Source organism: Zootermopsis nevadensis, unplaced genomic scaffold, assembly GCF_977971745.1.
Source record: "Zootermopsis nevadensis isolate Lab colony 2312 unplaced genomic scaffold, Znev_1.0 Znev_ptg000013l, whole genome shotgun sequence".
In the NCBI taxonomy this organism is placed as follows: Eukaryota; Metazoa; Arthropoda; class Insecta; order Blattodea; family Termopsidae; genus Zootermopsis; species Zootermopsis nevadensis.
In genome coordinates, this window is record NW_028259145.1 from 15,017,909 (window position 1) to 15,043,934 (window position 26,026).

Here is a 26,026-nt window from a genome sequence, read left to right on the forward strand (position 1 = left end):
TGGAGTTTTCAAACAGGAACAAATGCATGCTGCATTAAGCGAAGTGCTGTAAGGCATATGACATAACGAATCCCCAGCAGCTGCTGTGAATAGCTGAATGCTACCTGCCTGTGGATGAGCGAAGTTCGATGCGCAGATCGTGAGCTAGTCAGGGCGTATGATTCACTGACTTGGGACATACACGCAAGCAGGACGTGAAATGGCTTTTGAAGTTCAACATGTGGACGTTTACTTCATTTCTATTTCCTTAGTCGTGTAAGTGTACACGCATAATGTAAACTTCTGGCTGTTTTCAGTTTCATCCAAAATAATCATGATTCATAGTCAGAAATTAACGTTGACAGTGAGAGAAGGAAAATTACAATTTTTCTGAAGATATCTGTCTTCTGGGATGTTGCGCCGTGTAAACTGGTAGAAGTTTACCGGCGTTACAAAGGTGTTTATGGTCTCCATAATGCAGTAAGTACCTCTGAAACGCCGTGTAAACTTCTGCGACACAACATGGCGCAACATCCCAAAAGACAGTCTTTATCACAAAACTTTGACTAATTACGTCGGAACTACATACTTGTTTGTACGTGTTTATTATGCCCATTCGGCAGATCAACTAATGAGGGTTTGAGGAGAATAATATGTAGCTACAGGTTAATAAGTATTGTTTACATCGCTTTTGAGTTTAACGTTTGTTTGGTGAAGCATTTATTAAATCAGATCACTTAACATCGGAACGAACAGCAAGAGTGGGATAATAGTCATCATGTAGCGGCGCTAATGAGAACCGATCGAGGTTGAAATGAGAGCCAGGAAGAGGCGTATTAACCCAGCACTAAAGAGTTAGGAAGAAAATGTGATTTGGTTATTTGATTGGTTCTAAATGTTCTTTGAAATATACAATACATATTTATTCTTTAAGTGAATCTATATAATACAGTCCTTCTTGACAAGATGATAGTCGCTTAGCTGGTCTGTAAATTCCTCGAAGATTCATTTTCGTGTTCCCTACATCCCGCAACTGACCTATATCATTAGACATTTGAATTCAGTTTACACTTTTAAACTCACCCCTTTTATTTAAGATCCATTTTTTCTTTTGTTCCCATCTACTCCAAGGTCTTCAAAGATGTCTTTTTCTTCAGGTTTACTAACTTATTGTACGGGTATGCATATCTCAGCTCCCTACGCTTGAGCGTTCAGTTTCTTTTATAGAAGGAGTCATCATAATATTTATAGTAGTAGTAGGCTAGGCTAGCTTAGAATTGTCTAGGCTGGTCTAGGTTAGCTTAGACTAGGTTAGGATGTATTAGGTTAAGTCATAGTATTTTCATTTAGCTTAGGTTAAGTTAGGTTAGGTTTGGTTTGATTAAGTGTTTTTTTTCTTTTAAAATTTGAAAATATGTTAAAATTTGAAAATTATTTTAAAATGTTACAAAGTTTTTGAACATTTTGAAATTTCGGAAAGCTTTGAAAATTTTTAAAAGTTTTGTAATATTTGAAAAGATTTTAAAATTAAAAAAAAATACAGTGATGCGATCTGCAGAGAAATCTTATGACCTGATAATGGGTGCGTACACTCCGAAACATGTAGTGACTGGAAGTGCGAGTGAGAGAGTGCAATTTTAGATGCGAAGTGCCTTGTAAAAAACTGACAAATAATGAATTGTTTCTTTTATTTCACAACGTGACGCTAGAACATAATCTAGTGTCCACCTTATTTACACGACTTAATGACTCCTATCCCACTCATTTGTTCGTCCCCACACAGTCGAATCCAACATTCCTGCACATCCACTTCCGGTTTTCCAGGAACAGAGTGCGTGCATGTCGCTCCCAACCCACCAGGAACATGTCCTAAAGTGACTTCTTCCTCCCTTGGCTAATCAGTGACGTATATCCACTGTGATGCTGCTAGTAATGCTGCATTGTCTGATGACGTATGTATCTTCAGTGTTGGGTCTTTCCGCGGAAAGACAAGTTTAATGCACAGACTTTGATTTCTTAATTAACCACTTGCTTTTCCTCGTTTAAATAAATACAGAACAAGAACGAGTAAATGTTTGGAATTTTACGTCATGCCAATATTTGCAGGTTTTGGCGTAGAGAAATGTCAGCAAACAAATGTTATTCATAACTTAGCTTAATATAACAATAAAACTCAACCTTTAATGTTACAGTGAAACTTTTTAAAGAGAAGGTACGCAGAAGCGGAAACGAGATTTATATGCGTATGACCTTCGGCTGTTAGGATTTGTGAGACTGTATCTCCAACGTAATATATAGAGCATAAAAGTACAAAGTTTCTTATATCGATATAATTCAACAGAAATAAAGGGAATGGCAGAATAGTTTCTAAAATTAAGAGTGTTTTTTAAGTATATTATAATAAAAACGTTGGAAATAGAGTATATGGACCGTGTCGCACAATAATAATCATATACCTGAAAAATATGGACTCACGCTATAGATGAATTGCATAGCGTTATCTGACAGAATATCAATATATATTGAGCATCTATAGACATATTAATATCCTGACTTGTAACTTCCAAATATCAGCGTAGAAACACATGAGGCGTATCGTTTTAATCAGCTCACATTCTTCGTAACTCCTCTTAATTGTTTCAGAGTTTACAATCATTAGCAGTTACCTGTAATGGATTTGTTTTTGCGACTATAACAAAGCGCCCTGGGATGATACAGAACATTCTTTCTGAGCGGATGTGAAATATGAAATTTAATCGCGTATGGAAGTATGAACAACTGAACACAGCCTCGTGGAGTCAGACGCATGCGCTTAAGTGACTACCTTGACACAGAAAAGCAAATTACGTAAACGCTCACTTTTCTTTTTTCTGTCTCTCTTTCTTTTCTCTTTTTTAATCTCACTTTTGTTATAACTCGCTGGTGTGAGTGAGCAGCTTGCAGGGTTATTACCCATTTGAAAAGCATTAACCGTCACATCAGGAACTTTTATGTTTTCTGTACAGGAATTTTACTTGTTTTGGGAGTAGACGTAGAGAGGAATATGTTACACGTAACTTCCTGCTTTCCGTGAATTGCAGGGTTTTGCAAATAAGCCTGTTTACTAACGAGGACTATAATTCAGGATGACATGGATATCAGAAGAATCTGACTAGGATTTTCTTTCATCTCCCACATTTCCTCCACGCGAAGAAGCTCTGTATCCAAATCTCTCTAATTTAAATTCATATTCTATTTGCTATGCCTTACAGCTAGAACTCTCGCTTACGAACAGACATGCCCGTATGCAGCGTATAACTAACTAACTCAATTGAGTAAATCACTTCTTGAGAAGCTAATAGTTGTTTAACTGGTCAAGAAATTTCACACGTGTTATGAAACCCGTGGGTTCTTTATAGTATTCATAGCACTCAGCCACTAAACGCTGTCCAGTTCTGGGCGAATCCAGTTCGCAAATTTCCTTAAGACTCGTCTTAATATTTAGTAGGAACTGAGGTTCATATAACGGCGAGTATGATGATGGATATTTCCTGAGTGTAGCGCCATGTAATCTGGAAGTGGTTTATCAACATTTCATTGGTGCTTGTTGCCTCTGTCATCAAGGCGACTCATGGCTATTAGTCGCCCTGGTGATGGAGGCAGCAAGCATCTCTGAAACGTCGGTAAAGTCTACCAGACTACACGGTGCTGTAACTCAGAAGACAGCCTTCTATATCTCAGTATTATTTTCCCACGTGTCCTCTTCACGACTGAAATTTTATACATTTCATGAGTGCTGCATTCCTTGTATATATTATCCTCCTAGATTTAAATATCCTAGTAACATTTGGTGAAGAGTAAGGGTACGAATTAAAAAGTTTCTCATTGGGAAGTTTCCTGCAACCTTCCATCTCTTCAGTCCTTTTAGATATTGTCCTATATACACTGTTATCAAACAAGTATTCTTCTTATCATCCTCGTCTTTAATCACTCAGTCTATGTTCGTTCCGTAGAGTGAGATAATATTATATTTTTTATGTTTTGAACTTTGGGATATGACGTAACGGAGCGGAGGAAGATAAACGATTCTGAATTGAATATTCACTTAGCTCCTTAGTAAATGTAAAGATGAAGATTTCTGTCTCCCAGGTTGTTGCGCCGTGTAGACAGAAATCTTCATACTCACCGCTGTGAAAACCTCAAATCATACAAATGTAAAGATATTTGAGATAATGTGCTATTTTTTCTTTTGGAGTACTAACTGATGCACCATTTATCTTTACAGGACACAGTCAGTCAGCATATACTTAGAACAATTTTAAACAAGTGATTCATACATGGAGGTGGCTGTCAACAACTTGGGTTCTTTAAAGCTGATGACTTGGGAGCACATTAAAATTGGTAAGTGGGATGTACTAATTCTAATATAGTACTTTCTGGCTGTGTGTAGCTAAATGTAAGACGTATTTCTGAGAAACGAAAATATAATACATTCTCTTAGACGAAGTTTAATTTTCAGGTTATCCACATCTGTTTATCCGCTCAGTAATATTCCAAAATCCACTGTTGATGATGAATTACATTTTCTATTGTGTAGGCGACTCTTAGAATATTGCTTCTCTTTTTAAAATATTTTAATGTTAGTGGAATTCTTTTGTTCAGTGGGATTTAGTGTCTTACATTTATTTTACATGGTTTAGTCTTTTTGCTTCATCTCCATTCACAAATCGGCCTTCTACTCCCTGAAGAAGGCCTATTTTAAAATTCGTTTGTTGCTATTTTGGCTTGGTATTCATTTAATGCAGATGCATTCCATTGTTGCAAAGTTAATGGCGTTATAGATCGAAACTACACAGAGTCATAAATTATTTTCTTTTGCACTTTGTTAAGTATGCACGACATCGAATAATTTTTGCAATGAATATTGTAGATTTTAAACGAGATATATTTTTGCTACAGCAACATTTTTAAGACAAGCATTTTTTCGATAAAATTGTATTTGGTATTCCTGTGAAGTAGGAACAATTTTGGACTGGTAAAAATCAAAATTAAATGAACTAGAGTTTATAATGTAGACCTCTAGCATCAAATGTTATGAAAATTCGTTCATTATTTTTGGTGATAAAATATTATGGAATCAGACAGACTGAAAGGACTTAACATATGCAGTCACATGCTACACCTTGGGCATAGAAATTTGATGGGTTAGAGATCCAGAAGAGGACACCTAGATACTTAACTCATAACAATGAACTCCTCTATCTATTTACTTTCTTAAAATGAACTCTAAAAAATAAGACAAAACTAATTGTTTTGTTTCATCTGAATTTCCCAGTTTTACACATTCACTTAGCTCCTGCTTCGTATTCGGGAGGTCCTGGATTCAAATCTCGGCCCGGAGATCGGCTATCCTGACTGAGTTTTTTTTTAATGTTCCTCGAGAAAATACTGGGATAGTATCTTGTACACGACAGCTTCCTTTAACGTCATTTCCAATTTATTACTTATTATCAGCTTCTCTATACAGTCTGGGTAACTGAAAGAGTCATTAAATAAATTCGCGTTCGCTTATGCTGTCGTATTTTCGTCTGCTGTTGCGACATCCAGTTTTATCAGCGCAGGTGCTTTTAAATGATCTCGGACCCAGTCCAAGGCAACTTCTCTTTCAGTTCACCGCATATTTAAAATCGTAATAGTTATGATATTAACAGATCGGCAAAACTTGTAACAAAATTCCGAATCACTGCCTTAAAAATCAAGTCTGTGCATTGAACGATAACAATGGATCTTATCCCAAAACAGTTTGGAAAAAAAAATTTGTGACTGGCTCGTTCACTTGCAGAGGAACTACAGAACCGCGTGAATGATGTGGTTAACTGATGCCGTACCATCTGTCTACTTGGTACTGAATAGTTCATGCGTGACAACGCGAGGCAAGTCTGCTGACATTTAAAACTGTGAGCCAGTAATGAGTTGTACCGTGTTCAACAGAATCAGTGAAGCCTGACTTCAGGATTAGGAGTGCTCATAATCTTGAACATGCATGAAATCAAAGATCCTTCAAAATGTTCAGGCATTAGCACGAATATTTTAAGTTCCTCTCATCACTGTTACAGTAATAGTAATTTGTAATCTGTTAAACTGCTGTTTTGGACTTCGTACGTCGTCTAAATTATAAAATAATAAAATTCAACCTTTCGGAAGCTGGACTCTGCTTCCGTCTTGAGGTAAAAGTGGGGAAGAGGACAGAAAGCATATCTGTTAGTAAGATCTGAGGTTTTAATGAAGATTTGTCCGAATATGGCTGTCTTCTGGGTTGTAGCGCTGTGTAGTCTGGTAGAAGTTTACCGACATTTCAGAGGTCCTTGCTGCCTCCATCATCATGGCACTTTGTCCTGATGATGGAGACACCAAGGACTTCTGTCTAATGGGCCCGTGGTTGTGCTAGCCTCAGACCTGGTCCATGTCTTTCCGTGGCCTTAAAGCATGTAGTTTGGTGATGGCTACAAGTGTATTGACAACCCAGATAAGTTACGGGTCTATGGCTGTATCGCCGTGTCTCGATCTCCTGCGTTTGTAAGAACTGAGTGCCTTGTGAAAGTGAGGCTGGCATTAATATAGGAGAGGCTTCAAGGGGTGCCCCCGGTCTCTTACGCCACTCGAGAAAATGTGTCATGTTTTATTAAACATAAGCCTGTTTAAAAATTGTAATGTTTGAGAGTACATATGCATGAGCTGAACCACTGAACTTCATCATAACATCGAAATCCTGACACTTACCATCCGACCAGATTAAACACTTCATGTCATTTCATGTTACATTTCATTTAATTCCCAAATTATGTGGCGGGCGGCGTAAAAATGTTGCGAGGGCCGCAGTTTGCCAACCCCTCTGTTAAAGAATCATTTTCTTCGTAATTAATTCTGAATCGGTACACGCTATAGATCGTAATTCGTAATAAAGAAATAAGAATAATACTTCAGAGTCAAAATTCGAAATTACGCTGTGTGCAGGAATTTTCACCAGTTCATTAAAAAGAGTTATAATTTTACAGAGACATCATCAAGAAACTCATCATTGTCTCTGTGCATTATTTTATCACAGACATTATGGAGGAAGGCGCCTTTCTTTTCATTTCTTCGGTAAGTGAATTCGTGTCGTGCATATCTAATGCAATGGAGACTCCAGTCTTGAATGCGGAATCAATTTATCATCGCTTGTCTGTAACCTATATCAGAAGGCCTTGAATGAACGTAACTTTCTCCGTTTGCTTCGTCCACTGGACGCTGCATGAAAATTACTGTGCACAAACTCAGCTGCAGTACGTAGGTAGGTTGCTGTCTCTTGCCTAATATGATGTCATGCCAGTTTTCAATCCGGCATTTATATTTGCGCACTTTAATTGGTAAACCAGTGTGTATTATGGAGCATCCGTTCTACTAAGTCTGTAATGCGGAAACGCCAATAATTTTAAATTTTCTCGAAGATATGTGTATTCAGTCACACAGCGACTTCTGTGGACCACCAGATGGCGATAAGCATCACAGTGCGTTCCTCTCAAAGACTGGATTTCAGTATCTGAGTGAGCGACATCTTTTGAGTGGCCAGTCCGAGTGTGTAACTCACTATCAAGAGAACATTAAGTACAGTGTTCTATTTGAAACGCATCCCTCACTACTACGCATGAACCCCTTTACAAAACGACGAAACCAATGGCAATATCGAATTCTTGCCGTATCCCGTTATTGCAGCTGATAACACTGCTTATAGTCGATACGGCCGTAATTTCATTTGTTTTGTCGTTCGATAGACACTCGTCACAAACACTTCTTTGTAAGATCTCGATTCCTCGCTGGAGGCTACACGCACTTCTGGACCTTCGGTAAACTTCTACCACACCACACTGCTCAGCAAGCCAGAAGATAGCCGTCTTCAAACACTTCTGTGTCTCGAAATTTTGTTACCAGTTATCGTGTTGTCTCATTCCGTTCTTCTTTGTCAGAATACGCATTGTTAAATGCTTCAAGAACGGCAGCGCACAATTTGATACCAAGTAATGTTTCCAAATGAACACACGTTCCGCTTGTGAATACGTCATGTTCGTACCTGAACAACCTTGACTCTGCTGGCTTGGACAGCGGCCTAGCAACAAGGGTGACCTTGGCTGGAGTGATACACGCACGTGGACCTTCTTCTGATTTAATTGTTGTCCCGTAGTACGTGATTGTTTATGGATTGTGTTTTAAATGGTACATTCTGTATATTTAGCCTAAAATGCAGAGATGTGGGAATGATGTATTCTTAATAATTGCGTGTTATGATGCGACGAAATTCACTATTATAACGCCATTATTGATTTAATATAAACTTTATAACTTAGAAATAATATTTTCTTAATAAATTTCCAGTAAATTTTCTAACAAAATTATCAAGTGTTAACGTAGGAAGTTGGTCGAAAACCTGTACGCTGTAATTCCTATAAAAGCTATGCTTTGTATTTAGTCTAAGAAACAAAAATCAAGATGTGAGGGGTTTTTATCTTGTACCTCAGGATTTCATCTCAAGTTCAAGTTGTGCCAACTCCGTAACTTGGGTTACCTGGTGGACAATCTTGGCAACATGAAATGATAAACGCAGGGACAATCTAGGTCAAGAAAGTTGGCCGTAAATTTGAGGTGGACGTCGAAATGTTTTGCAACGAAATCGCTGTTTAAACCTCTAATTGGATAGGCATAGTAATCATTGGTTGTTTTAGCACTTCTGGTTGGATTAAAGAGAATTATAAGACGTACATAGGCTGGATGACCTTCTGAGGACGATTGTATAACTTCCGGAGACAAGATAATAAGTAAAGTAGATTATTCTGTTGCTTATAGGTACAGTTACAGCATATCGTGTGAGAACCAACTACTTAAATTATGGTTTCCGGTTTTTTAAAGATCCTCGTAAGATTGCGCGTGCATAAGTTTCAGGCATTTTTTTCTTTTGCTGGCCCTTTAAGGGTTTCGAAGGGACCATGCATTTTTAAAAGTTAATCTCCTGTTACACTAAATTTCAGACATCCAAATTACAAATATTTTTTTGTCAGCTGTAACATAAACTGCTTACAGTAGCAGCGTGCAAACGTAGGAAGAAGCATTCTAGCCGTGCAGTAAAATATTTACTAGTTAGGTTTAGGTTTTCACGGCGCTGAATTCGAAGATGGCTGTCTTCTGGGTTGTGGCGCCGTGTAGTCTGGTAGAAGTTTACCAACGTTTCAGAGGTCATACTGCCTCCGTCATCAGGGCGATGAGTATGAAGATTTCTGTCTTCTGGGTTGTTGCGCTGTGTAGTCTGGTCGATGTTTACCAGCGTTTCAGAGGTCATATTTTCTCCGTCATCAGGGCGATGAGTATGAAGATTTCTGTCTTCTGGGTTGTTGCGCTGCGTAGTCTGGTCGATGTTTACCAACGTTTCAGAGGTCATACTGCCTCCGTCATCAGGGCGATGAGTATGAAGATTTCTGTCTTCTGGGTTGTTGCGCTGTGTAGTCTGGTCGATGTTTACCAGCGTTTCAGAGGTCATACTGCCTCCGTCATCAGGGCGATGAGTATGAAGATTTCTGTCTTCTGGGTTGTTGCGCTGTGTAGTCTGGTCGATGTTAACCAACGTTTCAGAGGTCGTACTGCCTCCGCCATCAGGGCGATTCTTAGTCTGAAGATTTCTGTCTTCTGGGTTGTTGCGCTGTGTAGTCTGGTAGATGTTTACCAACGTTTCAGAGATCATACTGCCTCCATCATCAGAGCGATGAGTATGAAGATTTCTGTCTTCTGGGTTGTTGCGCTGTGTAGTCTGGTCGATGTTTACCAACGTTTCAGAGGTCCTCATCGCCCTGATGATGGAGGCAGCAAGGACCTTGAAACGTCGGTAAAATTCTACCAGACTGAACAGCACAACAACCCAGAAGACAGTCAGCTTCATATAACACGGGCCTATTATTTGTACCTACTCAAATATTTTTAATATTGTGCAGCTTACGTATAAGGATAATTTTAATAGGTCAACTTAGGTCTGCTGTAAGATATTCATAGACCTATATGGAAATACAATTAATCATCGTGTTACTATATTTTACTCATGCGTGTTTTTACAGTGAAGCGCTTGGCTCGTCATCAGAAGGCAAACTCGCTCGTCCGAAATATTCAGGAAAGTATCGAACATGTGTTAACCAAACCACAAAGGACTTTTGGTCATTCGGAACGTAAACATAAATTATAACATCGCGCTTATGGGAAATGCAGACTCGCTCCAAGAACTGGTACTCCCCGTATAATCTGATCAGAGCATGTTGCTTTCACACTAACAGCGTTATTACGACAAAATTGTCGTCATAACACATACTAAAAAATGTCCATTCTGCTGGAAAATGTCTTATTTGCTGAAAATGGCGCTAGTAATTGCATGTAGGTATATCTATTACAAATGTACTCCTCACAGAGCTGTGTACACAGCAATTGATGTAACACGCCGCCCTGCAGGTCTATAACCTTACACTGACTCTACACATAAACAGTAAAAACCTGACAGTGATGCGTCGTTTGGATATTTCGTTATCTAATCAATAAAGGGAAGCGATAATAAGCGAATGTTCTGATAACGCTGTTGATCTGCTTGTTCAAGGAATGAATTGTGCACGGAGATACGAAAAACAAAAGCCATACTTCAGTTAACAGTTGCTTACGTACTGAGGACCTTCATCATCTGTACTCTTCACCAAGGAGTGGACATTGCAGGGGAGGGATGAGAAATCTTATAAATTTTTATTCGGAAGATACGAAGGCAAGGGCTTACTTGGGAGCGTTTAGATTAGATTTAGCTGACGAAGCAAGGTCCATTTGTAAGCAGTTGTGTATATGGTAATGAACCTGCAGGTCTTCTGGAAGTACAGGGGATCCCTTGATCAGCTGAGCTGTTTCGGAAAGAAATTGTAGCTACGTAGTACATCGTGTGCGCTGTTATTTTGATTTTCTCTTATTTATTTAAAAGTATAGAAATTTGTTGTTATTGCTACTTGTATGCATGAAACAAAATGCTTATATATCTATCTATTTCTAATATATTACGGGAAGTCGCAATTTCTGGAAATAGTTTGTTGTTGTTCGTGCGTTGTGAAAAAAAAATTATAGCTCTTGTTTGTGTGGGAAAGTTTAATAAGGAGCACAATTTTATTGGTCAATTTCTCTAGATAGCACATGCTGTGTTAATAATCGAGGAAGTTAACTGTATTTACTCAGATTTAAGACTCATTTTTCTGGTGAACAGGCAAGCGTTAGTATCGGACGGTCGAAAAAAATTTCAGTCAATTGTTGAATCTAACTAACTAGACGGCTTACGGAACCCGAATGTTCATCACCAAATTAACCAAAGCCCTCCACCGGACCCTGTCCTGGGCCAACAAAATCCAATCGCGTTCAACTCCTATCTGTGGGCACGTTTCTTGGGAGAGGGCAGCAATTAAACATTTCTTATGAAAGGATAACTGCAGTGTATTTCAACGTTAGTAATATTATCACTCACCGAAAAGCAATTCATCTCCTGTGAATTCTTGTATAACTTTAGTATTCTTAGATGCCGGCAGGAATTTGGAGCTTTTACAGATCAATTACATATTAAGTAACAAAATATTTCATGACACGCCACAATGAGGACTGGTTTATTGAACAAAAGACCATTGATTGGAATATAAAAGGAAACTTAGTTGTAGATTAATTAACAAACCACCAAACAGACTCACGCAGAAAATGTGTACATCTCGCTAGTTCCGAGTGCTCGCGCACGCACTCACATGGGTATGTATACAGTTTTCTGTACTTGGAACTGTAAAACCGTGAAAACTCTTTTTCTGTTTCGGTGCATTACCATAATTTAACTGTCGTTACAGCTTCTTGCAGACTTCATCTCCACGGTCGGAATGAATGTGAGAAGATAAATCAGTCTTACTCTTGGAAGTGGCTGCATGTCATGACAAGTTTTTGTTCCAGCTGGTAATGATTGTGAATGCTACGTTGCGTGTTAAAACATGGGCCTGATCTATAACCACGGTTTCAGAACCAGTCCTACAGGATATACAAGTTTAAATTTCACTAACAAGCGAAATCACAGGTTATATAATCCAACGATTTGTCTTTAATTATCCAAAATAATACAGAAAATCAAATTTATAGACGCAGTAAGGAATAGACATTGTTAATTAAAAGCTTTGCACAGAAAATATAAAAAGGAGAGGGATATGAAAAGTTAATTTAATTTTTGTGCATTCATTTGTAACTGGTCTTCAATCCTAGTGACTGTGTTCACACGGTTGTCATAAGACAATGTATTATTGAACAGTGAGAGACTTGCTGAATATCTAAAAATGGTCATCTGTGTCTGCCACATACATGCATACAAAATTTTAACTGGAAAATCTGAAGGAAAAAGTCAGATTGAGAGACCTAGTTGTAGATGGGAGGATAATATTAAAATACATTTTAAAGAAATGCGATTTGCGTGTGTGGATTGGATTAAAATGGCTCAAGATAGGGTTCATTGGTGGGCTGTTGAGGACCCAGCAACGAACATTTGGATTCAATTAAGGACCAACAATTTCTTGGTCGGCTTAACGATTACTAATCTTCTCAAGAAGGATATTGTTCCATGGAAATAATTATAAAATGCTGACTTTATGCGAATTTTTAAGAAACTCGTATATTTTCAAACAAGTGAGAATGTATCTGTTTAAAACTGAATTTCATCTGAACAACAGGACAAAGATGTTATCCTCATGTTATTAGCACAGAGCTACAGAGTGTTATTTGTCTCTTTCTTAGAAAATCGTTAAAATAAATGTTTGAAGTTCAGTCGTTCCACTTGGAGAGGAAGCAAGCACCAAGCAGTGTTAGTCCACTCTTGTCCTGACGCAGGATGCAACTTCCTTTATGCAGCTCCGTGTTCGTGTGCATCTCTCGACCGAGTGTCCCTGCAGTGACCTTGGGCAGGCTCCACTACTAAATGACTTGCTGCTTAGATTATTCTTAGCGAGTCGAGCAATAAATCCTTCTCCTTTTTTATAAATCTTGTTTTGTTTTGCACACTCAAGCCTCTGTTGATGCAAAATGACTAGGTGCTGGAGTAACATCGCCTTTAACTGTTTGATGGGAGTCCCTGTGTTAAGAACACAGTGACCGATTAATACAGGTCTACTTTCTGAAGACGAAATCTTTAGTGCAATGTTGCTGCAGTTGCACGAACGCGGAAATTCAAAGCGCTGAGAGTTTTCTAGCAAAGATGAACAAAGCTGAGAATGTCTGTAAACGATAAGACAATTGGAATACTAGCAGGTCCTTTGTGAGGATGGTAGTCACTCAGCTGCCAAATAAATTTAAATAAACCTGAACTTTTTATGTTTCACACTTAGATCTGTCTTTCTCGTATATTTTTGCTTGCAAAATAAGAAAATGAAATTAAAGTGTTTTTCTATCACCCCTGTTTGAGAATGTGTGGACTGTAACGATTTCTGCCTTTGAACATAGAAGTTTTGTTGAACAGTTTAGGGTTGTCTTGAAATAAACTGTGTAAATATGCATTAAATGGTTCATGTGTATTGGATGGTTTGCTGCAAGTAAACTGCCTATGTGTGTAGAAGTATAACTTCGCGCTCTAACGTCGTTGTTGTTTGTTATGCTGCCTGGTTGCCATGTCTACACTTGATCATCTCAGAAGTGTCACTCTACGGTTATCCTATTGTTGATTGACAAAAATATACTTACCGCCGCCCTCAAATGTGTATCCATGAAACGTTTTATCCGCTTCATGTACGAAGATGGTAACCGTGTCCAATACTTTAAACAAAATTGTTTCCGTATCAATTATACAATTATAAAAGAAGGCATATTTGTCCTTTGATGTTCAACAATAAATTGTATGTTCATCTGCTTTAACATGCAGTAATTCTGCACGTGGCTGTCTTATATGAAGCTTTCGGATACTGAAGTTACGGACTTGTTGAAAAATACAAGTGTGCGACTAAAGAACTCGATGGGAGAAATTAGAGGGCCCAAATTAGAGGAACAGAACTTGACCTTTGTGAATGCTACTCTACTGCGTCACTCATAAGTTGTAGCCCGCCAGTGAAACATCTGAAACTTCGCCTGAATGTATGAGCGCTGCCAAAACGTCGATTTATTTTCAAAGACCTCTTGACTTAGGCATATTCCCATTATATGTTTGTAGGAGTTGTGTGTGGGTGTTTAAGTTCTACACCCAGTGTTACCTACATACTATACATAAATATATTCTTTGAAAAACGCAAATCTCTTATTCCTGCGTCGTAAAAAAACCCTTCCTAATCCTTGTTGGGAAGCTAACAGTAGTTCAGCTAGTTAAAAAAAAATTGATAGGCAGTGTCGGACACTGCCGCAGTTATTTTCGTGAAAACGTCAATCGTGTATAGTATATTGAAATTAAACAAAATTTTGGGCCCCCGTCGCCATATTGGGTATGCCAAGTGGGTCCGATGGGTCTGGGTCGACCTCCATTGCACTCTCCATCTCATCAGCAACGAAATTCACATCCATACTTGACCCAGGCTCGTCAGATGCCGCCTGAGTTGTCAGAGCGCTCTTACGTTGCCTATATTCGTGGCAGTACTGCGCGTTGGTTTTGGGTCCGGGCCCGGCGTTTTCGTTGTCATTTTCTTTGGACGTTTGTGCTCTACGTACGCATTCGTGCCCGATTTTTGTAATTCTGGTTGTACTTCTCCCTCATATATCGCGACATTTTAAGAAAATCGGGAAATTTTCAAACTTTTTCAAATTCACAGCCTCGTATCTTTTTGAGTTTTTGAGATACACACTTGGAGGCCAGGATGAGTTGTAACATATACACTCCTCTTCAAAACAACACTTGATTCACTCGGATCGGATAATTAGTCTCTGAGATATGATCCCGTTTATGGACACGTGTCGAATCCGGAAAGTCGAAAATCGTGGGTTCACTTTGCGCGTGCGCAGTTCGCGACGTCCGGTCGCCACGAATGTTGGAGCGGTACTGGCACAAACTTTCATCCTTCCTCTTTAAAACGAGACTAAGATGGCGGAGCTATGTCTATTTTTATCCGAGTTATTGAAGTTTGAAATTACTTCGACAGAAACTGTTGCTCATTTGGGCGCGATTGCCTCCCCAAACCCGGCATCGATTTTAAAGACGTTTTCACGTCAAAAGACCTCGACTATACCACCATATTCAGAAGTCAGAATCGTGTATTACCGTAGGCTTTGGTAGACCTATGGAGGTGTTGCACCTTTGGGTTGCACTGTTGCATTGTTCCTTGAACATTTTGTAAGAGAAAGGCTGTCAGAAACGTACAGTTAAGTGGTAATATTTATGCATCCTCTTAATGCCGATAGAACTATGATACCCCCCCCCCCCCCCAATCGTATTTGCAACGAAACAGTTTCAACTTGAGGATGAAGCAATGGGAACATTTTTAATCAGAAAATATATTTGTTTTCTGGAGTGAAGCCCTGATGATAAAGGCAAACTTGTACCAGAGTAAACGCCGCAACATGCCAGAAGACAAGTATCTTCAAATGGCCTTCGTGAAAACCTGAAATCACTCTGGTAATCATGATTTTAACGATGAACCTGGGAGTATTTCTTATGTATTTATGGTACTATCCCAATATTCGCTAGGACGATATAGAGTCTTGCATTTGGATTACTGCCTTAAAATGTTAGTGGCATGCCGTACATCGAATTAGCACGGACGCTATAAGCAAATTCGTTTACTGGAGTGTGGAACTTTGATACTACTGCAGTCACGAGAACATGATCGTGTCATTAAATATCATTACTGCTCCATAAAGCACTGTTGCACACAATCCCTCTCCCGGATGTCTCGAGCACCTCAGGACAGCTGATAGAAGCAGCAGTCTGTATCAGAATGAGCGAGCTGTCGAAAGTTGTGAGTTTAATGTGACAAATATCACGAGGAGCGGGTTCAGGTATTGTTATGTCCGTTACAAAAATGTCTGCTACCTCCTAGGCCACTTCTCACTCAGACCTGATTCCCATAGAAATTATTTAGTTTATCGTCAAACGACACCTCTGCGGTACGTCGCCAGCAAATATGTAAGTTTTAGAATAGGTAATCGAATTTAATCAATGATGGCTGACTTCTTGGTTTAGCATCGTGTAGTCTGGCAGCGTTTCAGAGGTCCTCATCGGCCTGATGATGGACGCAGCAAGGACCTCTGAAACGCTGTTAAACTACACGGCTCTACAACCCAGAAGACAGCCATCTTAGTACTCACCGCCGTGAGAACCTCAAATCCAGCTTCTTTCAAATTGCAGATTGCTCACCACTTTATGAGAAGGTAAGAAACAAATAGGGTAAATGTAATGGACGACTTCACCTAAAACTTATTTCTTCCAGAAGACAACGAAAAAGAAAGCTGCATTTATTTTCACAATGAAAATGACGAATTAGCACCATTGTACTAATAAATTCGGGAACCTGATAACAGTATGTATCAGTAGGACGAACATGTTAGTTATTGTTTCTGACATGACCCGCAATAAAATTGTTTAATTTTTTAAAAAAGTTAATTTCATAATGTAGCCACCAGTGTTAGGCGAGTCCCTCGTTGCCATGGCACGGCGTGACGTGTCGTCTATGTTGCAGGTGGAGAAGAAAGTTTCCAGGCACGCAGCGTAGTTGCAAATGTGACTAAACAGTCGCTGGAGTCTGGCGAGGAAGGAGGGGCTCTCCAGCTTAGGGGTTAGGCGGGGGCTAATAACTGCTGACTTAAAAAGAATGCTGTATATCATGAAATGCCACAGGGTCTCCGACACGGATGGGTTCTTTGGAGTATGTGGACTGGATTCATTTGACTCGGGATAGGGACTGGTGGCGGGCTCTAATGAACTTTGTAATGATCCCTCGGCTTCTGTAAACGGCGAGAAATGTCTTGAGTGTCTTTGTCACTATCAGCTTTTCAACATAATGGTGCTCCGTGAGTTCGTTTACAACGCTTACCGAAAACGCCCGTCCTTCACATGAGTTTCCGTTAAAATAAACTGAACTGAAATAATTCATTTGCTTTTTTATTATGTCTGTCTTATGGGAAGAACTTAGCGAACATTTGCCAAGCAACGAAACATCTATGAACACACATTATACGTTGCCATTTTCAAGGTGGATATGAGGGAAGGTCTATGTCTACCGAAACGTTGGTTAACATCAAACATTCGGACATGGCTGTCACAGGAAAGCCGAACACATTGAACTCCAGCCGCGAAAACCTTCGGACAAGTATTGTAAACATGGATAATCAAGTCAGAACCGGATGACGATGTTGGCAACACTGGAAAAAGGGTTTTGTAAAATGAGATTAAGAATAAAACAGAGAAATCAACTTCGTGTGACGTCAGCCTCAGAACATCAGTTCTTTGTTTTCAGTTAAGTTAGTAGGAAATGCAGCCTGCAAGTTTCGTCGTATTACCTGAAGATGATGAAGGCTGTCCCCTTGAAATAACCCCCTGCATAACAGAGACAGAAACAGGAAGCTACGTCATGGCATGTCACGTGATCTACATACTGGAGTGTACTGGAGCAGTAACGTTTTAAAATGTAATACTTTGTCTGCGTCCTCACTCTGCCCCACTCCGCTCCTTTTATTTTAATATCGTTAAGTGCAGCATGTCAGCAGTAAGCTGCAATCAGTTGCATGGACTGCATCAGCAACAGACCGCCCTGTCTAAACCATTGCTTCACGATCTCTGTGAAAGTTTGAAGTTGCTCAGTATTTATGTACCAGTGTGCAAATAGGCAGGACTTGAGCTTCTGTTTCGTATATGCAAATACTCTCCCATGATCCCGAAGACACGAAAAGCACGAAATGGTGGACCATCACGAGCTATAACGCTTGTGGTTGCCATTCTCTACTTGTGTTTGTAGATCTGTTGTAATAGCAGATAAGAACAGCTGAGGCCGGAGGGTTGCAATTCTAACTTGATAAAGGGATAAGAATGCTAGAATATTCACCAAACTTGGCGTAATGTTCGTAAACTTTGTTTTGCATGGTATCACTAACACTTTACCTTTTATGTGTCCGCCGAAAGGCTGTCAGCTTACATAAACCGTGCTAAACTGTTGGAGCAAAGTTATCCTTGCGAATCTGATAGTCGCTCACCGACTTTTACTGAATCCGAATAAACATTACCTTGTTCACTAGAACACACTACTGGATCCTATCCCGAGCCACTTTAATCCAGTTTGTACTGTTGCAATCTTTATTTTCTAACATCTACTTCATCATTACCATCTTAGGTCTTCCAATTGTTCTTTTCACTTGTAGTACGAAACAAAACCATAACTCATCTTTACTTTACTCAGTTAAACCAAAATGTTACACCTACTAACAGTTAGATCCATAAGATTCGGGGTCAGCTGAATTTTTAATGTAGCAACTTTCCTTAAAAGTCGAACATTCAGGCGTGTTCTTTAAGAAGTTTAAAAAATTCGCCTGTAGCTACCCGCATTTAACAACTACTCGAGAATCGCTTAATGAATTTTAATTACATTTCTGATTGGAGAGTTTTCGTAAAATGTATCAACACATTCCAGTTTTATTTAAAACTGGACAGCAGTAACGACAATAACGAACACTTCACTTAAGGACCTGCCTGCGTTTCTGCGCACATCTTGATCGCAACTCCCTAATATTTAGGCCTATCGGAGCAAAATGTATTTTGAAAAATCGTTGCAGAAAAATGAAAGACAATTTATGCACTAAACAATTTTTCGTGTCTTATTGCTTTCGAGATAAGCGATGTTCATGTCGAGAACCGTTTCACTGATTTTGACAACGGCTTATATGAAAGATGTTGCTCATCAACCTAACCTGATTATGCAAATCATAAGAAATCATCAAAAGTTATAGTTCGTTAATTTAACATTTTGAGGCAAAAAGAGTGCGAATGCTCAAGATTTAATACTCCATGTTTACACTTCCTAATTTGTTATGCTCATCGATGGTTTGTAGTTAGATCTATAAATAAAGCGGGCCATGAACGGACAGAGTATACTTAAAATAAATTGCTGTTAGCTTCATGATATTGTTACTGAAAGAATGAGCTCCCGAATTCGAATAAGGAATATAAAACCACTTCTCATCGGTCGGTTATTGTTAGTTTAATTTATCTGTACAAATATTTGTTGAATTCGAAGTTTGTACAGTTCGAAGTTTGTATTAGTTGTGTTTGAAACTGTTGCTTGTAATAAATTTATTTATGTGACGACTCACTGATATTTGACTATGTAATTATGGATCGTAAAAATATATTGCAAGAACTATCAAACTACATGGAGCAGAGTCCGTCTTGAGACGCTAGTAGTACTGTCAGCTAGTCAAAATATTCCAGCCTTTTACAGAGCCCCAAGATTTATTACCGTGTTTACATGAGCCCGCGACAGGTCTCTATCCTGAGCCAGATAAATCCAATTCACACACTCCAATCCTGAGACCACTTTTAATATTATCCTCCCATCTGCGCTCACATATTCCGAGCGGTCTCTTGCCTTCAGGTTTTCAAATCAAGACTGCATTAGCAATTCTAAATTTCATCATGAATGTTGAAACTAATATTCTTTAGTAGCAATTCGTAACGCACTAAAGTGATTCAACGAGCATCTTGTCTAACTGTCAACAACATGACTGCCATTCCGGATAGACGACTAGATCATCTAGAGCCGTTTTAGTGAGCCTACGTACTGATGCTACCAGTCTCTTTAGAGAATTTCCAGCTGCATTGTTTGTCTTACAAATCAATGTGCTGGGTCTGAGTCCGAAAACATAGGCTGACCTGAAAATTAGTCTTCCGGTTTTCCTTATTAGTTCCAGGAAGACGCCAGGATAGCAGGTCCGCCCAACTCCTCGACACGTGACATACGTCAAGATGTTGTACTCCCCATTGTTCTGAAACTAACGTGAAATGGATGTTGGATCGTTTATATTTTTCTTTCTTCGTGTTTTTGGTCAGAGATGTTTTCTGGCTTGTACCCTAATAACTAATGCTTAAGTGTTATGCTTATCGAAGCTAGCAACGTCTGGTTTGAGTATAGGGGAATGTTATAAACCTGGAAATGGGCGCATACGTGTGTAGACGCTGTGTACTACGAGATTTTAGATTCTCACGGATTTAAAAATTCAACTCCGTGTTGAATTGTGGGTAGATAACCATCGTTTCGGAGGAACACGTTGATGAAGATGGAGGCAATTTTTTCCTCCGAATCTGCGATGTCTGCCTGGAATTCGACAAGATTTTACGTCTGCTTGCTTTTGAAAAGCCATTTCCACCCGGACCGTTATGATTGATATTTTCCAATGGTTTTCTTCAGCGTTATAATGAAATAATTTGCGTCAAGTGTTTCTGCGTAAAAATTTAATCTGTTAGCTCTCTTCTCCGCATCCAGTAATTGTCATTCCTGTTTATGACTTGGTTTAATGGCGTATTCTTAATCGCAGAGGTTATAGTAGCTTCGAAGGTGACGATTATTATACAAATACTTTGGGAAGGGTTGGAAGGAAACGGTTGTGGTCTGTTTGAAGGTAAGAAGATTTCTGTCTTCTGGGTCGTTGCGCTGTGTAGTCTGGTCGATGTTTACCGACGTTTCAGAGGTCATACTGCCTCCGTCATCATCGCCCTGATGACGGAGGCAGTATGACCTCTGAAACGTTGGTTAACATCGACCAGACTACACGTCGCAACAACCCAGAAGACAGAAATCTTCATATTTTTAATCGCCCTGATGATGGAGGCAGTATGACCTCTGAAACGTTGGTAAACATCGACCAGACTACACAGCGCAACAACCCAAAAGACAGAAATCTTCATACTCATCGCCCTGATGATGGAGGCAGTATGACCTCTGAAACGTTGGTAAACATCGACCAGACTACACAGCGCAACAACCCAGAAGACAGAAATCTTCATACTCACAGCTGTGAAAACCTCAAATCTTACATATTTGAAGGTACTATTTGATAATTTGCTTGGGGTTACCGAGGAAACCCAAAAGAAAAACCTCAGATGTTGTAGCCCGACTCCGAGCAGAGAATTGAACCCGGGAGCTCGCAGTTACAGTGACATTCAGTTTCTTTTTACTTGTATGGAAAATAAAAATAAATTTGTGAATCGTGTGACAGTTTATCTATGTATATGAAATGTATTGCCAAACATCTTGTTTTGAATCACGTAACATATTTCTCCTGACCTATAGGCTACGAGACGAAATATTGAGGAATTAGGCCTCTTAGGGAAATAATGAACAAATGCGGCCTAATATGTTGCGTGTGTCTGTTCCATATATAGGCCTGTGCACGCGCGTAACTTCACATGCACATAGACTAGCATTTCGCTTTCAGACACACAAAATAAATAAATTGTTTTGTCTTGATAGTTACGATCGCATTTGTATAAGGACGGTGAACAATACATGCAGGCTATTGTCTGAAGTTGCCAGTAGGTCTGGCCCAACAAAGTATAACACAATGAGGGAAAGAAAACCTGGAACCATGTTCGTACAAATACCATGTGTGGAGCGTTATGCCGCCATTAACAGATACAATATTTGTGGCAACTGCATTGAATGAAAGCTTGATACACAATCACGTTAAATAATTCCGAAGTTCTGAAAGCTTTTGATTTGTGTCAGAATAAAGAAATCTGTACGTCACGAAAGACTAATGGGTTGGATTGTAGAATCTTACATATTCGATAGGATCTCTCGTTTCAGTTCCAAGTCTAAACAGATTACGAGTTTTTAAAATAATGTTGGCCTCACTGTAAACACATCAGGACTGCAAGTTTTTTTTATCTACACTCGCCTCGGACTTGAAATACTAGCTCAGTTTAATCACACCTTTGTGAATAATTTTTAATTAAATATTTTGAAAATATTTTTCTTGAATTCCATTTCCAGTTCTGAAACACTGATATCAGATTCGAAACATAAACAATCGTGATTCGGGAAATGTTTATCTACTTCATGTTAGAACATTTTTGAAACACTACCAACCTGCATATGTGTGTGTTTTTTATTAGTTATAAATAAGTTCCAACATTTATGACTTTTGTGTGTGGTTGATTAGTAAATTCTATTTTGAAACATTAATTTTTGCGGTTGCATAGACATACAAAACACACTTTTACATACGCACACGGCTGATCCTTTGTTTCATAAGTGTACATGGTAGAACGTATCGTATCGACCAAATGACACAGAATGCAATGTTATTGTATGGAGAGGTGAAACCAAATTCGATTTAGTAACGAAGCATCCACAATAATCACGCGATACAGCATTTGATATTATCTCAGTTGGACTCACCGTGCTGTATTCAGTAATTTACAACGGTTCCCAACCTGGCTACCGCGGAATCATAGGGTGATTCACAAAATAAATGTTTGTAATTTAAGTGAAAGTGCATTTAAACTGCGTCTTGATCTCCACCATATGTCCTTTCGTCTGTTCATCCGTTTATGCATTTATTCACCCATTGAGTCATCTAAATTTCTGACAGAAATACAAGAGAGGCTTCAGGTACTCAAGGCGGCGAGCATGAAGATGATTGCGATGGGATGTTGCGTTGTTTAGTATGGTAGAAATTGATAGGTGATTGGGAGGCGTTTACTGCCTCCATCATCAAGGTGACACAGTGCAACATCAAAGGAAACAGAAAAACAAAAGAAGTAATATTGCCAAATGGACTTTTATGAGGGACTTACCATCATTAGGGCATATATGTAGTTTTGTTTTTGGTAATTTCTGCCACTTGACACTCTAGAAATTTGTATTATGTCCGCGTTGTTGTGAAGGTCTCAACCAGTGTTCTCTCGCTCAGTCGCCAACTCGCTGAATTGAAGAACTTCCTCTTTCAAAAGTCGTTAGTTGCTCATTTGGTCAAGAAATTTCCCCTGCATTTATGGGACTCGTTACCGTGTTCACAGGAGAACTGCGCTGGACCCATCCTGATCAAATCAGTCCACATCCTCACGACCGATTTATTTAAGATGTATTGCAATGTTATATTCCTGTTACTTCGAAGTCTCCCAAGCGATTTCGTCACCTCAGATTTACCGAACATGGATTTCTCATCTTCCTTGTGCTTTATACAAACCCTCTCATTTCATCTTCCGTGGTTGATGACTCTCACAATATTTAATGAAGTTTACAAATTATGAGGCTCGTCATTATGTAATTTTCTCCGTCCAATTGTTAGTTACTTTTTTATAGGTCCAGGTGTGTTTCCCAGTACTTTGTTCTCAAACACTATCAGTATATGTTCTTTTTCAATGTGAGAAACCAATTCTCATATCCATAAAATACGTCAAAAATTTATAGATTTTATTATTTTAATCGTTCGGTTTCCAGGCGGGAAAAGTTAGATAAACTATTCTGAACTGTAACGCAAAGATTCTGTGAGCACAAATATAGGACAAATTTATAGTCCAATATTATTCAGCAGTTGGTGCTTGAGTAAACATGAATAAATTAAAAATGGGAGGTTAAAAAGGTTTGTTTTTCTTTGTGTGTTGTTTCATGTGCTTCAATGTGAAGTGAGATGTTTGAGGACGCGAATTTTTCCGCAATATGAGACTGAAGGAAAGTGTTGGCTAAGCAGCGACTGGTGTCACTCTATCTTATGGAGGGACTGTAACACTGTGAAGACAGGTGTCCTGGCTTCAAGTATACTGCAGTTCAATTCACAGATCGTGCGTAATGCAGCCGACACAAACAACATCGTGTGCCCGACATCATTTGCAAACAACAGATAAGAGATTGACGCTGTTTGTCTCCAAAGAATCCACCAGGCGGCACTACTGTCTCGGCTGAACACGGTTGTGTTGTCCAATAAAGATTTTCATTTTTTCCTGAAGTGGAGATGGGTGGGTCTATTTCAGTTCCGAAGTCCATAGGGCGTAGTTTTAATAGAATGAAAACCAAGAGATATTTGTATATAATTTGTTTCCTCTAATTCTTCTATTCATTCCACTGCATGCAACTGAAATATACATAATAAAATATTTTTAGGCAAAAAGCCGTGTCAGTTGTGGACAAAAGCCCGTCAGTTGGCGTTCTTCCTTTAAAGTGAGAGACCAAGTTCCACAGTCTTACAAAACAGCACGTACAATTGTAATGTTTTTAATTAAATGTATAGCTATTATAATGACGTATGTGAGTAGCAGGCAACGATTACAATTTATTTGTACGTCGCATTTTTTAGGAAATCGATTTGAATTTAGGTAGTCTGGTAAAAGTTACCTTAACTTCTACACGGCGCTACAACCCAGAAGACAACCATCTTTGGACTGAACGCCGTGAAAACCTCAAATCCTACGAAATAGATATTGTGTTTCACCAGTACAGACAAAAATATAATTTTTTCCACAATTTTTGGTGTAGACAGCCGCCCCTCCCCAGTTTAATCTAAATTCGTTTCGAATATTGTATATAAAAGTGTGCAGACAGATGGACAGACAGGCATTGCTTCCTCATTATGCGTTAATTTTATATACTTTGTGCAAGGAACACATAAAAATATATTTTGAGTGCTGCACAGGCGTGCGGTTTCAAATGAGGCCAAGCTTATGCTGGATCATATAAATGACTGAGAAGTTATAGAGTTGGCAGAACATCAAACAACCACCCGTACTGTGTGTAGTGCATATTACATTTGATAGAATAACAATTAAGCGGGAATGGAACAAGTGTCACAAGGAAAACCCACAGTCTTCATCTTGTACAAAGTGAGTCTTCCCGAAGTAATTAGAAAAATATGCTGCTGCAAAATTATTCTGTTCCTAAGAGTTCTCCATTCTGTGAGCCAAAATATAAACTATAAATAAGAGAAGCCGATTATATGGTCTAAGTGCTTTAGGTCGCAGTGTATTCACCCGCTCTGGGATCGCAAGTTCGAAACCCGATTAGGCCTGGTTCTATCAGATGGATGAACTGGCGTAGCTCAGTCAGTATAGTGACTGGCTACAGACTGGGCGACCGGGTTTCGATTCCCGACGAGGGCAGAGGATTTTTCCTCTAGCCTCTGCGTCCAGACCAGCTCTGGGGCCAACCCAGCCTCCTGTCCAATGGGTACCGAGGTCCTTTCCCTGGGGTAAAGCCGGCTGGGGCGTGATGCTGACCACTCACTCCCATCTAGTGCTGAGGTGAAAAATGACTATGAGCCATACATCCACTCCCCCCAAGCGCCTACATGGCGTATAGTGGGACAGCTTTACTTGCTTTTACTATCAGATGGATAACATTAAAATAAATTAGGTTTTCAGCCAATTACAACTGGCGTCTTACCCGGACTCTGCAGTTATCGCTTTAAAGAAGCACAGAATCCTGCGAAGGTAATTTTTCTCAGGTACTCTGCTTCAGTTCACGAAGCTTGTGATTGCAGGCATCCAGCGAGGCAACGGTGCCAACTTCTTGGGGGCTCTCTAGAGGGAGGGACTGTAGTCATTAAGAGGTGTTAACAAAACATCAACATCTACGTGCTATTAACAGTTGACGTTAGTGTTCCTACCTCAGTAAATGAACATTACAGAACACCCGACAAAACATTGTTGTAAAAGATAGCAGTGTTCACCTCAGCCCAGTTCTGTTAAACAACTTATCGATTGGTTTGACCAATTATAATTAACTTACTAGGCAATTAAAATTGGAAATCGTAATTAATAATAATTTTGAATGCATAGGCTTATATGGGAGGATATTAAAATGAATCTTAAATAAGGCCATGTTGTTTATAAATATCTTTTACGATCTGGTACGCTGCGAGACGTTTCTAGAGCGCTCGGGAAAAGCTGTTGGCTGGGTACTGATTCCTTTGCATGAGATCAGGTTCAGAATGAAGTCTGTTGTATATGCTGTGGTCTTTCGTGCAAAGTGAGGAGTGATGCACCTACCGGCTACAAGCTTTCTGTGCTAATTACAGTCCAAAATAATAACCAGATGCACTGAAGGAGTTGTTCGTATTA

The 26,026-nt window shown here is 39.2% G+C and overlaps 1 long non-coding RNA gene across 1 annotated transcript in view; it reads left to right on the top strand.

The window, feature by feature from the left end:
• Window positions 1-4,088: 4,088 nt before the first annotated feature.
• LOC110836922 (uncharacterized) overlaps window positions 4,089-26,026 on the top strand; it is a 70,391-nt gene continuing 48,453 nt past the window's right edge. Inside the window, exons 1-2 of the long non-coding RNA XR_015535177.1 lie at window positions 4,089-4,172; window positions 4,244-4,359. This is a non-coding gene — a long non-coding RNA (uncharacterized LOC110836922). The remainder of the gene's footprint in view (window positions 4,173-4,243; window positions 4,360-26,026) is intronic.